We start from the raw sequence: 14,724 nt of genomic DNA, 5'->3' as shown, positions 1-14,724 counted from the left end.
AGGTAAGTCATACGAAGGGGTTACCCGTTCAGTTCAGATAGCAGGCTAATTTATGCTTTAAGCTCAGGCCATACGGTCTTAATTTGAATAAATTGCAATGCACAAAAAATACCTACTAAGCGCGTGCGGTAAAGCGGTGCGTTATTATTTACACGATTCAATGTGTCGTTTCGTGACTTTTAGGCTCTTCACACACGGAGCTACGCAAATTTGCACAGGAGCGGGGTGTGATGAAAACTACACCCCTCTCTCCCCGCAGGCATTTAAGGGGAAAGCCAAACAGGATAAGCGCTATAACGAACGGGTTACCCCTTCGAAAGAGTTAGCCATATCATATGGGAAATCCTTTGAAAGGGTTAGCCTCACCATATGGGATAGTCATTGGATTGGGTTAGCCATTGAACAGGTTACACAAAGAATATGGGAAAGCTTTTCAAAGGATTAAGCAAACGAACGGCTTGTCCGGTTTCTGGTTCTGAGTGAAAAGATGGTGGATGTTTATGCCCATTCTTAGGGTCAATAAAACAGGTGAGTGGTAAGACTAGAGTTTAGTGACTTTTACGAAATAGGTATTTAGAAAAAAATGTACGTATTGTCACTGTTTGTTTCGGGAGAAAACGTTTCTTTATAATTAAATCATAACAAATGTTACTGATTTTGTTGACTATCGATTTAGCATACTACCTATATTATAGGATTATACTTAGGATTTGTTAAATAATGATTTTCAGTTGGCAATAAATATGAACCAGTTGGAAATTTTGAAAAAAGGAAAAGCTATATAGGTATAATGTTCGTCTTAAGTTTCGTCCAATGGTCGGTATTATTAGTATTAACTTGATAAACTAACTTGATTTATGTTCAAGGTAACTAGACATATAAATTACTTATTCAGAATTCAGATTTCTTATTCATTATTCTGGATTCTGCAAGTTGGTTTACCTTAGGCATAGCATATAGATATTTAGGTAGGTAAGTACCTATCTCAGAAACGAACAGAGAGGTAGGTACGTAGGTACTGTACCTACTTATATAAATGTTTATTAATGTTGGTTTTTGCTAGGCTCATAACTTTATTATTCTACGCTGCTGGGCTGGTAAGTAATGACAACTAACTTACCTACCTACATAAAATGTTATTCACAGACAATCTAATGAGCTAATAATAGCAATGTTAGCTTGAATATTGCAACTGCATGCCACAGTAGCCACCATTTCTCACGCCTGGTCTCCTGCCAGTTGCTTATTAAGTAGCATCAGGAATTTTGCATCCATAATGATATGTTGCCATCTCTGTCTCTCGATATGTCGTCAAGCGTGAAAGAAAGAAAATCGCGAAAGCGTAGCACTAACGTTTCCACTAATTGCTTTGCAAGATAAATATTCGATGTCCGTCGTATGTTGCTTTCTGATTTGAGAAGGTAGCCGACCGCTTGGGATTGTCTGTTATATATATTATATTATATTATATATATATATATATATGTATATATATATATATATATATATATATATATATATATATATATATATATATATATATATATATATATATAATACCTAATTAAATAACGAAAACGTTTTTATAGTTGTTGGGACTCTAGTTAGCCCTTTTAGTTATCTTCCTACTAGAGACATCTGATATTTATAATTATACCTACTTGCGGTGGTTGTGAAGCCTGGAAAGTCAAGGGCAAAATTATGCATGCAATCGTTGAGTACTTATTGTACATGACAATAAACTTAACTCTGGGGACATGACCTTCCTTGAATAATATCTGCTTTCGTCTTGGTCAAGGTTGTTGATATTGATACTTTATTTCAAAAGGAACTAGGTTTTTCTTTAAAAAAAAAATTCTTGACGGCCAGTTCCCTTTGATAACATTTTACGCCATCCGATAAGAATTACGTACTTAATCCAGGGTCGTACAATAATAAAGAAAATACACATCTAAAATATAAGGAGAGTAGTTCATGAGGAGAACTAGTATCAAACCCAACTGTATCTAGCGTATATTGAACAATACTAATCATAGGTAGCTATATCAACCACGCATGACGATATACCGATCGATCGATATCAATAGTATAGTAAATATCGAGACTCCTAAATTTATTTACCTTTAATTTTCCCTAAACAAAACTCAATTTCACACGAATCTTTTCGGATCACGTCAACAGGTGATACATTGCTTGATGGCTTGAATCTGGAGAGATGAACACAAACCAAAATAAGTTGAGCCATCAATCATCCGGAGAGTTTCTCAAAAAATAATACTATTTCGAGAGTATTATATTAGTATTATTATTAATAGGTGTCAGCGGCATTCGTGCCACCAAATCCATCACTGAGTTAGCCAAGAAATAAGCAACAATAATACAAACTTTTTAACTCGCTGAGTGAGAATAACTTCACATTAAGTATGATCGAGAATCTAACTGTTATATAGTCTAGCTATTGTCCGCAGCTCCGCCCACGTGAATCTCCTACGGGAATCATTCTATCCACATAAATGTGGACGATGATTAGAGAAAGCTTAGGAGTATTAGATTACAATGTATTTTGTTTAAAATATTATATATTCTCTTTAGGTACACAGAATTATAATTTTTAGGTACTTTACAAGAGATACGCAAAGAAAATGAGATTAAGGAAACCTTTGAGAGTTTTGTGTGGAGCATTCGCAAAGGGCAGGCCCTTGGGAACTTCAGTCTCGTTAACTTACAAGTTTAGAGACATGGGAGGCTTGTTAATGCCGATAACTCCATATTGAAGTTCCGAGGAGACTAATCTTTGCACTTTGTCTATACAGTATTATATTTGACTATGTATTTGTCGCCCCAGTGTTCAGATTCAGTCAAAAATACAGACAAATATTGATACGAAAAAAAATTTAATGTGATCCCTTAACTGATAAATTCCCTAAAGCAGTTAATCTAGTACTAGTATATAGGCATGTAACAAATTACTCTGCCTGCATTGAAGAAAGAAAGTGTGCTGTGTTAATAACAGTTAAATGAGCAGATAAAACTAATTGCCGCGGGAATTCTGCCTAGCAAGGTAAAAGTTTATCACATGTGATCCATCGTATTAATGATGCGAAGTCGTTTAGCTATTATATGTATAGTTGAACAATCGCTAATGCACCATGAAACCACAAAAAAAATATATAAAAGTTTCTGCTTTTACTCAATTTAATTTGCGTTCAGTAATGTCGATTTTAGGCGACGCGGTTCAAGGTTCGCATAATGGCACAATTCCGATAGCAATTGTGCCAACAATAACAAAGGCGAGTCATGACATCGATATTAAGTAACTAAATAACTTGGAAATGTCAGAACAAGGCTGGTCTAGTTCTGGCTCTCTCCCTCCTTCTCGAGCAACGGTACTCGCCGCGTCTGCCGGCGCCCGCGCAGTCGCTTCAACCTCCGAGGTCTATGCCCTCCTCTGAACAACTCGTCGGAGCAAGAGTCGCTGCGGACACGCACATTCCTCAAAACTATTCTTTATTTAAACGCAACATTGTTCGTGATTCGTTCAAAGATTTAAACTTTTTATGTCAGTGTGCAAAGAAACTTTTACCAACACTACCTTTAGCTTTTCAGGAGTTATGTGATTTCAGATTTGTGAAGTGAAATATGGAAATTTTATGTTTGAATTTCGACAAGGTGATTTTTTATCGTGCTTGAGCGCTTAAGTGGAAGTTTGTGTGAATTATTGAAGGAAACACTCAGCTGAAAAGCTTCAGAGGTAAGTTGGAGACCAACGTTTTGAATTTTAAACAGCCACTTTTCAATATGAATAAACGTTTCAAGTTCTCGTCTGAAGTGCAGAACCTGCGTACTAGAGTTTATTTAGTTTATTTAAAAATCATTCAGGTTTCTGGGTAGAAATTTTATGTAAAATCTACTTATGTGGATTTGTTTGAGATCATTAATGCTCATCAATAATCATACCTATCGACGTTGGTGTTTTTCAACTTTCATATAGTTATTTATTAAATGTATATTAAAAATATGTCCAATATGATAGTAGAACATACCTAATTTTTGTATATTGATCGTTGAACTGCCCACAACAATCACTGAACCACATCACATCTCTACGACAATATTGTCTATTGCTCTACCTACCAACATATAGCCAACAATTTTGCACGCAGAATTACAATAATCATAAACGAAATTATTTTCGAAACTCATTCAAATTCTTAAAAACCCAAATAATTCGTTTATAAAGAAAATTGATGAAAAAAGATTATGTTTTTCTTACGTAGAGATCTTAATGAAATTGTCCTAGTTCAGTCTCTATTAAAAATATGAAAAACTTTGTTATTTAAGACGTAACCAAGAAATGTTGGCTTGATGTCGTGAAGGATGATATGCATACCAATGGTCTGACAACTAGGCATGCCGACGATCGAGCGAAGTGGAGACGAACGCGCGATGTTTGGGATTGATGCTGGGAAGAAACCAGGAAACCTCTCAGATAAGAGAGTTGAAATAGATTTCGCTTATTCTAATTTACGTGTAAAGGTAAAAGAACAAGAACAAGATAGTTCCGTATTCTGTATTAGGCCCGCGTGATGGACAGGAAATTGAAAAAAATATATTTATTACTTAGTAAAAGAAATGTTACGTGACAATTAGAGCGCTACGTATCCACAGTAGGTTCCCATGTGTTGTGATTGTGAGTTATTTACTATGTATAAGTATGATACATTATATAATTTAACTAAAGGTAAATAATATAGGATCAACAATATGTGTAAATGGATGGATAGTACAGCTCATCCTTTTCATCCATAAGGCAGGCCATAGTTCCCCAGCAGTGGGGACATTAAGAATGATGATGTTAGGTTTTTGTAATAACATATTATGTGAAAATTCCTACGAGAATAAGTGCCTTATGGAGGGAAGTCGTTTAAGACGTTTCACTTGCACATTTTTATTATAGACTAGCGGCCCGTCCCGGCTTCGCTCGGGTAAAAAGATAATAAATGATACCTCTAAACCTTCCTTACGAATCACTCCTATTGTTGAAAACAGTATGAAAATCCGTGCAGTATTTTTGAGTTGATTTTATCGCGATCAGACAGAGAGACGCGGTAGAGGACTTTGTTTTATAATATGTAATATGTAAGGATAATTATATGTAAGATTGCACTTATTACTTCGTAAGCGACTGCACTCTATTGCATTGGTTCAGCAGAATGAGAATGGGTTGCTTGGTCGTCTTCCATTCTTGTACTCAGTTGATTAGCAATGCTTTAGATGTATTTCGTCAATTGGAAGGTAATCTCGAGTTTGAATTTAGTTACGGTTGTACGATTGCAAATGCTTAGAAACGGTTTGATACTGTTGCACACTTGCGTATATTTGTTCTTTCTGTTCATCATCTTTTGTTCTGATTATCAATATTATTAAAATATAGCAGAGATCGAATAGCAAAAAGTGATTCCAAACATCCTATGACATAATTATTCACATATTTTTTGTTTTATGAATTTTGGATTTACCACAAATTATTTTACTAGCTATTTGTTTGTTTGTCAACTCTAACCTTTAGTTCCGGAAAAAGTACTATTCATTCTTCATACGAGGGGCAAATGTTAGTAAACATGCACAATTGTTTCATTTAATCAAAAAACATTCTTTTTTTATAACAAATTGGTTAATTTGTAAACTTTATTTGGTACTCGTAAAAAAATTATAACCAGTTTCCAGGCGTATTCTCTAAAAACACGAACACGTATTCGAAATGATGAGGAACAGGAAGTTACGATCGAAAGAATAGAAGGATTTGAAAGTAATTAAAAAGTGATAATTTAAATGCTAATGTATGGAAAAAGACAATAGCTATCTTCACGGTTGGATAGTTTAGCTCCGTCTTCCTTGAAATTATGATTTTTAACACTATAACGTTGACTACCGGTATACGTAGATATACATCGCTAATAGAATATATTCAGTACCTATATGCGTAAGTATATCTGTAATTATTTACTATTTCTATGGTATATTCCACACGACTACTAACTAATACTAACTTCGTGATATAATCCATAGATTAACAAAAATAAAATGACACTAGACTCGATTACTCAGTTCCAAGCCAAAATTTATTTCCATGCAATACTTGAAGTGATAATAATGTGGAACGCGAACAGTCACCCAACGCTAAACTACAGTTATGATCATATTTGTTTAAAAATTGAGGTCAGAACAATTTCCGCCTCTCCGAACAAATACGTTTGAGTAAGAAATATATGGGTGCCTATTTATGGCGATTTTACTCGTAGATTGAGTTTTCACGGTGCGATATGTGGGCTTATACGAAGTACCTAACGCCGACTCCACATTGTTTGCCAAGCTTTGGCGGATTTTCGTATACATTGCCGGTTTTTTATTGCGGTAAATAAAAGCACTCACACTAATTACGCAATGTTCAAGCATTCGCTTCGGCACGTATCTGAGTTGAGCGACAGTGGGAGCTGGCTTAATAGATTTGGTTAGCTGGCTTAATTGCCATTTTTTCCAGTTTCTCCCATTACAAATGTTTTAATTTTTTTAACAACGCATTTTCTTCGGTTATTACATTGATTAATTTAAATACAAAATAATATAAATATGAATTTATATGGAAAATGACAAACGCCTCTATCGTAGCTAGGTATATACTCGTACGTGGAATAATTAATTTTCTATATTTTTTACATAGTTTATACATTTGTGCCAGCCCCCAGTTTTACCAGTTGTGACTATGTGGTATTTAAATATATGGGAATTGATTTATGGGGTATCCCCCCATCCTATGGGTAAAACGATAATATGATGTAATAGTGAAAGTTAGTTATCAGTAAACAAAATCTTAATTGCTAATAAAACTGTTAATACGCGCATAAGATTTTTTTTTTCAGGAAAGTTGCATTTATCTTCATAATAGCAACATTACAAACAACGTGTTACCTAAGTAAGAGTACTTTAACATAAGAAGTAATAAGTGTTTCCAGTGTGGAGAGTTGAAATATCATCGAGGTGTAAACAGGTCTTTCACATTGGTCGAGTAGATTAGCAAGTGGGAACAGGTAACCCTTGTCGCTTTTCGATCTAATAATATTAGTAGGAAATTCAAGAAATAGAAAAAAAAAATTTGTTTCTTTATTCCAACTGGAGCCAACAAGAGTGGAATTCTGGTGCGCAGCTAGTTTTAAAAGCTTTTTAAATGACGATTAAAGGTTTTTAAATTATTGTTGCTTATGACTAAGGGGCGAGAACGAACATTTGCAAGAGTGTACCCGCTTTAAACAAACACATGGAAAATGAACAGCGCTTCTATCGTATATTAAATTATGTCATGGCGATGTAATTACGTACTTGTAAATATTCGTAGTTACGCCACAGTTATAAGCAATAATGACTTGAAAACACCTTAGTTGACGTCCTATACATACTTATGTAAACGTTATGCCCAGTTTATTCCCATCTGCTTCTCACTGATCCAATCTGAATCAAGTCAGGGAGAAGGAAAGTGACCGTGGCAACTGTAGTAACCCTAGCTTGCCTTTACTTGTTTTCCTCTATTAATTAAAACGCCCCGAGGTCGTCGAGTACCTTGTAGTTGCTTTTCCTCGGGAATAAATTAATTTATAACTACTTGAGCTAACTTAGATGTAAGTACTTTTTTAACCTTTGACAAGCAGTGACTGACGGAAGATGAATCTAAGGGAGAATCTCTCATTATTAATACTTCATTTGGTCTAAATATTCAGTAATGAATAGGCTCGTAAAGAATAGAAGTTTCTCACCAAGTTTCCAAAGCTTTAAACTATCAGATGGGAATTTCGGATATTACATCGATATCGATGATTTGTGTCAGTGATTATGTATTAGATACAGCATCACATCTTTGTGAATTACGGTAGATAGAGTCAAGAGCTGCAAATAATAATAACGCGATTATTCCAGGCAACAAAATAAAGTGCGATGGCCACCTTTAAGTGTCTGTAGGGCAACTAGTTTTTATAGATCACCACTTGCTTCCGGTGAAGGAAAACATCGTGAGGACACTGATTGACAGTTTAAGTTTTGTAACTATTAATGGGATGAAGATCATTAAATAGTGAGCCTATTGCCTACGAAAATATATTACCTACTACCAATTTTCATCTCAATTCATCATCTTCAATTTTCATCAGAAATCTATTCAGTTTATGCGCGATTAAAAAAAATTCTCATATAAATCAAAACGTTCGGATTTATAATATTAGTAAGTAGGATTAAGTGAAAGGTATTTTCTGAAGCCCTAATTTTCTGCGTCTCAAATCTGCTGAGGGAACAAAAACCGGCGTTTTTATATCCCTCTTCACAGGGTAGGGGAAAACTGGCGTGTTTTCTCTTACGAGTTTATTTTCCATGATACTGTAACATTTTGCGCGTCCATGAACAAATTGATGGAAAGTGGATTTCTGTTTCCTATTTTCCGCGAGTTTATTAGAGAAATTCTTTCGCTATTCGATTAAGCCTTTTTCCTCGAAAAGTGCCTATTTATATTTATACTTAACTAGCTGCACCCCGCGATGTTACTCATGGTCTAACATTCTTTGTCTTTTCATTTAAGCGTTGTTTTTATTTTATAGAAATACTTACGTTTTTAACTTTATCTAATTCATAAAGCGTTGTTGTCTTACTTACTCTCGCGTAATTTCTAATTTCATAAAAATTGTCCCAGTCGTTTTTAGCGGGAAGAAGTAAAAAACATGAATGAAGGATGGTATTTAAGTTTTTTATATTTATACTTGCATTGCGTGATATCCTATTAAATTTTTATTTAATTCACCTTCTGTTATCAAATACTACAAGTTTTAACCTGCTTTCCTTTTATCGTTTTCATGATCTAGATCAGAAAAATCTCGTTAATGAAAATATTTTGTTTAGACCATTGTTGTATAACTATGTGGTTAAAAATCTTGCTTCACGCACGGTTTGCAAATCATGCACAGCAAATCTAACTGTAAAGATTTAGAAAGTGGAAATACGCAATTCTTAAATCAATTGAACTTTATGTAACCAGTTTGAAGTTATGAATTCAGATAGTCTAGATTATTTACGGTAATTCTTGTTTTTTTTTTATATCAATGATTTTCATATTCTATCTTCGTAGTTAGAGTGCGTATTCAACTCATAATCGCCAAAAGAAGCAAAACATAATATTATTATTTTGCAATCTTAAATCAAAGGGTTTCTGTAAACTAAAATAGCTTTGCGTTGATAATGGCATGATAGTAAAGCATAAATTAACAAAAAAGAAAAAGTCATAAATTAATTAATTTTTTTAACTAGAATATACCTACTAAAATAATTGTTTTAAACAAGTATTTAAAAGTGAAAACTAACAATTTGGAAGCAGTTAATCTCTCGACAGCTTAGCATTGACTTGCGAACTTAACAAGATTAGTTTAGCAACAACGCTGCGCCAGAAACAAACATTTAGACTCAAACAATTTTCAATCATCTAGTTTCTGCATTGAAATGGAAAATTGAACATCTGGAGATTGAGAAAAAATATACCTACCTACATATTAGTAGTAGTGTAGTACCTTTATCCAAACTAAGCAGTATTTTTGTTGAAAATAGCTTTAGAGTGTAAAATGTACTTGAAAAAAAGCAAACTCATTTTATATCTTCTACAATTTTATTTTTTTAAGGTTTAAGGTTCACCGCGAACATAGAACCCGCCATTTTTTTGAAATAATTTTCATAAAAAAATAGTCATTTACGTTTTTTGTTTCTGAAATATTTTTCACATGAACATATTTACTTCACCTACTCTTCTGACAAAATTATTGACAAACACATACTTTAATTATATAATTACAGTATGTGTTTGTCCATCGTTTTATATTATATAAATACATATTATTATTATTATTTATGTATACATTTTTATGCTCGCTCTGTAATACACAGTTATTATTATTATAATATAAAAAAGTTGAGTACAAAATATGTATAGAATGTACGTCGGTATATATAAAATTGCACCTGTCTGCCCTTAAAAGCTCACTCTCTTACATTACCATGATAACCTACTTAGACGCAAACTTAAATTGTGGCCTACTTGCAGCATGTTTCACGTATAAATCGTACTGCTGTTATTGTTATTAAACAATTTTCATCTCTATATGTAACGACATAAAGGTGATTTTAAATTAGAATTCGCGGTTACTTCAATGTGTGCAATTACACTAAGTGCGATCAATTTTAACGGTGTTCTGTGACCGGTTATATTAACATGGTTTACGATGATAACTAACATCAAACGATCTTATTTCTAATAAGTTCGTATTTTTAAATAATTAATAAATACATAATAAATAGTTATTGAACAGATTTTAAACTGTTTATAGTTATTTACTTATGGAACTTTTACTTCTTTCAAAGAAGAGAGGAATGTTATAAAAACAATTAAATTCTGTGATTAGGAAAAATTTCTGTAGGTAATTGAATTTCCTAATTCTATTGTGACATAGAACCGAATGATTACTGGCTTGATTTTAAAGTACATATGAAAGATATCTACAATTAAAGTTTCATTGAAGTATCTAAAAGGAACAATCAAATCAAATAAATAAATAATTCATGCCCTGATATAAGATAGTAAGTTTTATATAATTAGACTACGGGTAGACCTTGTACTTTATTAAAAGTTAGAACTATTGGTCCGGTTTTTGACAACTTGTTTCTAATTAAATTGCTATGCGTAGGTAGGCATTTATATATATTCTGGTAATATTGAGAATGACATGATAAAATATTGTAGCGGTTGTGGTCCAATGGTTAAGACAGTACCTACGCCTGAGATCGAAAAGACTCTAGTTCGAATCTTATGCGTGCCACATGAGTTTGTATATCAATCTAATTCATGTATAGTAAGTAGTTTTCATAGACCACCACTTGCGTCCGGTGAAGGAAAACATCGTGAGGAAACCTGCACACTGGTCGACAGTATTGTGTATACGTCTACCTGCAACGAGATGTCGGTAGCTGGTCGTAAAAGTGCTGTCAGATGCCCTTAGGTGATTTGTATAAAATCTGACACCGGTAGTTATCGATAACACACTCAAAAACATGAAGAACATTGAAAATTCTAATTTCAACTTGAGATTGAATGTTCCATAACTTTTACTGAATATTTCCAAAAAGGAATAGGGAAAATAAATGGGCTACCATGATATATTTACGACAGCGTAAAATGGAAAAATCTGTTTAGAAGAAATATTCGTTTTCCATATATATGTCGATGTTAATACAGTTACGCTCTCACATAAATGTGTGCTAGGCGCCTAGTAGCTATTCAAGTTTGAGTAACGTAAAATACCATTATTTAGGATACCTTGATCAGTATGATATTCAGTACCCTTCAATGTAAACTAGTCGTAACAATTGTGCTTATTGGTTTTCAATAACGTTAACTTCACTATTTCTTCATATTTTATTTACCTTTGGTATCGACAGGCTGCGAATCGTTTATGTAAATGAAGGTGACATTTGAATCACGACGATTACTTATTTGCTTCGATAAATATTTTTTATCTCACTATATGGACTATAATTTTTTGAAGTCGGTATTTTTGTTTGTTTTCATTTTCTATCCGCGAAAATCACAGTAAAGCGAGGGATTTGATTTTTTGATAAAAGTAGTGATATGTGAAGAAAACTCCATTCGTAAATTGCGAAAATCTTAGGGAGAGTTGCACAAGTCACTTTGACGTGGATTTTAATCTGCGCGTCATCAACGTTTAGACAAAATGATTGTACTTTTTTTGCGCGGGTTAAATTTGAACGACAAAGTGCATTGCAAACCACTCTTGGCAACTCTTAAAATTTTACCACAATTAATAATATATTTTATTTAGCTTTTAACCACATCACGCTATTTAATTTTTAATTTCCGTCATAAAAAGTTCTTTGAAACTCCCGGCAAAGAAATTTCAATGGAGCTTTGCTATAGCTTTTAAAACACCAATTTACCTGTTCAAAGGACGTGAAGCAGAAACTTGATATAATAATGTGTACACAACTTTAAAATCGACGGCGAAGTGTTTGTTACAAAGTTCCTTATATTGTAAGAAATTGCGGAGCAAGAATTTCAGTCCGGAACTGGTAACCAAATGAAGTTTACACTGTAAACAAAGGAGTACCTACGAAAAATATTTCTCAACAGATTATGATATACTCAAATTTGGCGTTTCTTCTTAGCAGTGGTTAGGAATATAAGTAGGCCTACCTACCTTAAGTACCTATACTTCTCAAACGAAAGTGGAAAAATCTTCTTTTGTAACTGGTTAGGTAAGTTTAGTTACTAAAGTGGATGAAGACCTCAAAACTACTAGTATTTCCGACAACTGCTAAGAAGAATCGCCATAAGAAACTCAATTAAAATATAGAGAGTGCCTTAGAAGGTCTTATTCTGTATGTAAATGCTTTGAATTTGACCATCCAGTTTGCCATAGATTTGACATAATCGTAATAGTTTTTCATAATGTTTTAACTCCATTCGGTTACACGCTCAATGCTTGAGGGGAAACTTGGGAAGTGTCAGCTCTTTATGCGGGCGTTAGAAATTAAATATGACTACATATTAATTTTGCACGCTGAGTTTTGGCGTATGGCATCTGCGACAAAGATCTTCTTCGCGCGAGTTTTAAATTTTAAAGAGGTAAGTAGGTAGTTTAGAAATGTTCCCCATTGTAATGTTCGGGGAGTGAGTAAGTAGGTATTTCGTAGCATCTTTAATTAAAGTTGACAACTTATTTAATATTACAAGTATTATACCCTTGGAATTAGTACTAAACATATATATTAGTAATAAATAGTGTAGATTCGCTAAAGTTGATGAACTTAGCAGAAAAAAGTTAGCAGAGTTAAAAACAATGTGTGACATGTATAACATTTAAGAAGTTAGCAGAATCAACATCCTTTATTATACCTTCCTTCTTCAGTCTTATTCTTCATGATTGATGGTCGTTAAGTGGCATGGTATGTGCTTCATGAAGCACACAACGAGTTTTTTGTTAATATCAAAGGAGTGGTGCAAGTGCCTTCTCCATTTCACATACTAGATGATGAATTATGGCTTTGAGTGCAGGTTTTGTGATGTTTTTCTTCATCGGAAGCAGGTGGTGGTCTCTGAAAACTAAAATACACGAGTCAGTTTGGTATTCAAAGTCACATGGCATAAGTAGGATTCTTATACCTTGCATATAAAAAAAATAATAATTTTCGGTCTCTGGTTAAAATTTTAGATCTCTCCTAATCTACATAGACGTACAAATTAAATAAAGTGATACTAACAAGCTAACTTTCACCAATATTCACTAATGCTCCATTAACCGCCGACCTGGATGTTTAACTAGCTGTAATTATGCAGATTCAATTGCTAACAATATGTAATCCGATTAACAATAGTGTTTTACGCATTTGGTAAAGCGAAAGTTTTGAGAAATTGAATTTCGCGTACAGTAAACAAAACGTGTCATGGATGGACCTGAATCCCTGTGGGAATAGTGAGAAATTCGGTTGGGTGTGTCTCAGAGAGTTTCAAATCAATTTCAATTTTTCAAATTTCAACAAAGACAAGAATTAGTTCTATCTGACTTTAAAATAATTAATCTCTGATAATTGACAGTACAGATCAATTATTTTAATGTCAGTCATTTCCAAAATCAATCATTCGTAAAATAAGCATTAGCCCATTTTATGATTGATTCTTCCTTAAGAAAATCAACGGATCGTAATAACAGCGCGGTTGCAGCGGTTGTTACGATGTGAGAACTTGTCAGGAAGATGTTGACTGTCGTGTCCTGGCTTTGCTCGGGTAAAAACATAATAAAATTTACACCTAAACCATCCTCAGGGATCTATTGGTAAAAACAGCATGAAAATTCGTGCAGTAGTTTTTGAGGTTATCGCGCACAGATAGACAGACGCAGCAGAATACTTTGTTTCGTAATACGTAAGGAGAAGGATTATAAAAAGGATAGATATAGGAACAATCAACTATCAGTCTTATAAAAATATGTATGGATATTTTTACGCTACATCACAAATGGATATTGTGACGGACCCGAAGAGGAGGGACCCAGACGCTTTTAGACCATTGTAACCCTGTTTTACATAATTTACGAGATGTTCCACACATTCAGTGGGATCGTAAAAACTTCATTGTGAAAACCAAAGGGAGACGCCGATGGAATCTGAAACGAGACAGCTACTTATGTTGGGAAAATCTCCATGAAAAGAAAATTTCTTTCGAAATATCTTTCGATTGCCTCTTGAATTCGACTTTCACAAGTGGCTGCTTATGAATAAAACAGGTTTCAAAGTTTTATTTGTGCACTTAACAAAATTATCTGCGCATTTGTTTTGTTTTGTATTTAAACAGGTTTATTTTTGTTGAAAATTAAAAATTTTGATTCCTGAATTATATTTGTTCAAATATAATTTAGGATTGCATTTCTTTATTATATAAAGTATCACATCGATATCCCTTATGGGATTAGTCAGAGCCAAGAGTTTTCAAACTCAAAGACCCCGTGTCTTATCCTTAGCCCTTTTCCATAATTGACTTGAATCTTGGCTAGAGAAAAAGCAGCTGGCATGTTCTATGTATTATATTATAATAATTTTTAACTTAGTTAATAAAAATTGTCTTTAAGAGTT

At 33.6% G+C, this 14,724-nt stretch overlaps 1 protein-coding gene across 1 annotated transcript in view; it reads left to right on the top strand.

Annotated features, from left to right (window-relative positions):
- Positions 1-3,459: 3,459 nt before the first annotated feature.
- LOC128672504 (uncharacterized protein) overlaps positions 3,460-14,724 on the top strand; it is an 84,646-nt gene continuing 73,381 nt past the window's right edge. Inside the window, exon 1 of the mRNA XM_053749702.2 lies at positions 3,460-3,751. The gene's annotated coding sequence lies outside the window, so the exon portion shown is untranslated. The remainder of the gene's footprint in view (positions 3,752-14,724) is intronic.

Source organism: Plodia interpunctella, chromosome 9 (assembly GCF_027563975.2).
Source record: "Plodia interpunctella isolate USDA-ARS_2022_Savannah chromosome 9, ilPloInte3.2, whole genome shotgun sequence".
Taxonomy (NCBI): domain Eukaryota; kingdom Metazoa; phylum Arthropoda; class Insecta; order Lepidoptera; family Pyralidae; genus Plodia; species Plodia interpunctella.
This window is presented reverse-complemented; position numbering and strand designations above follow the sequence as displayed.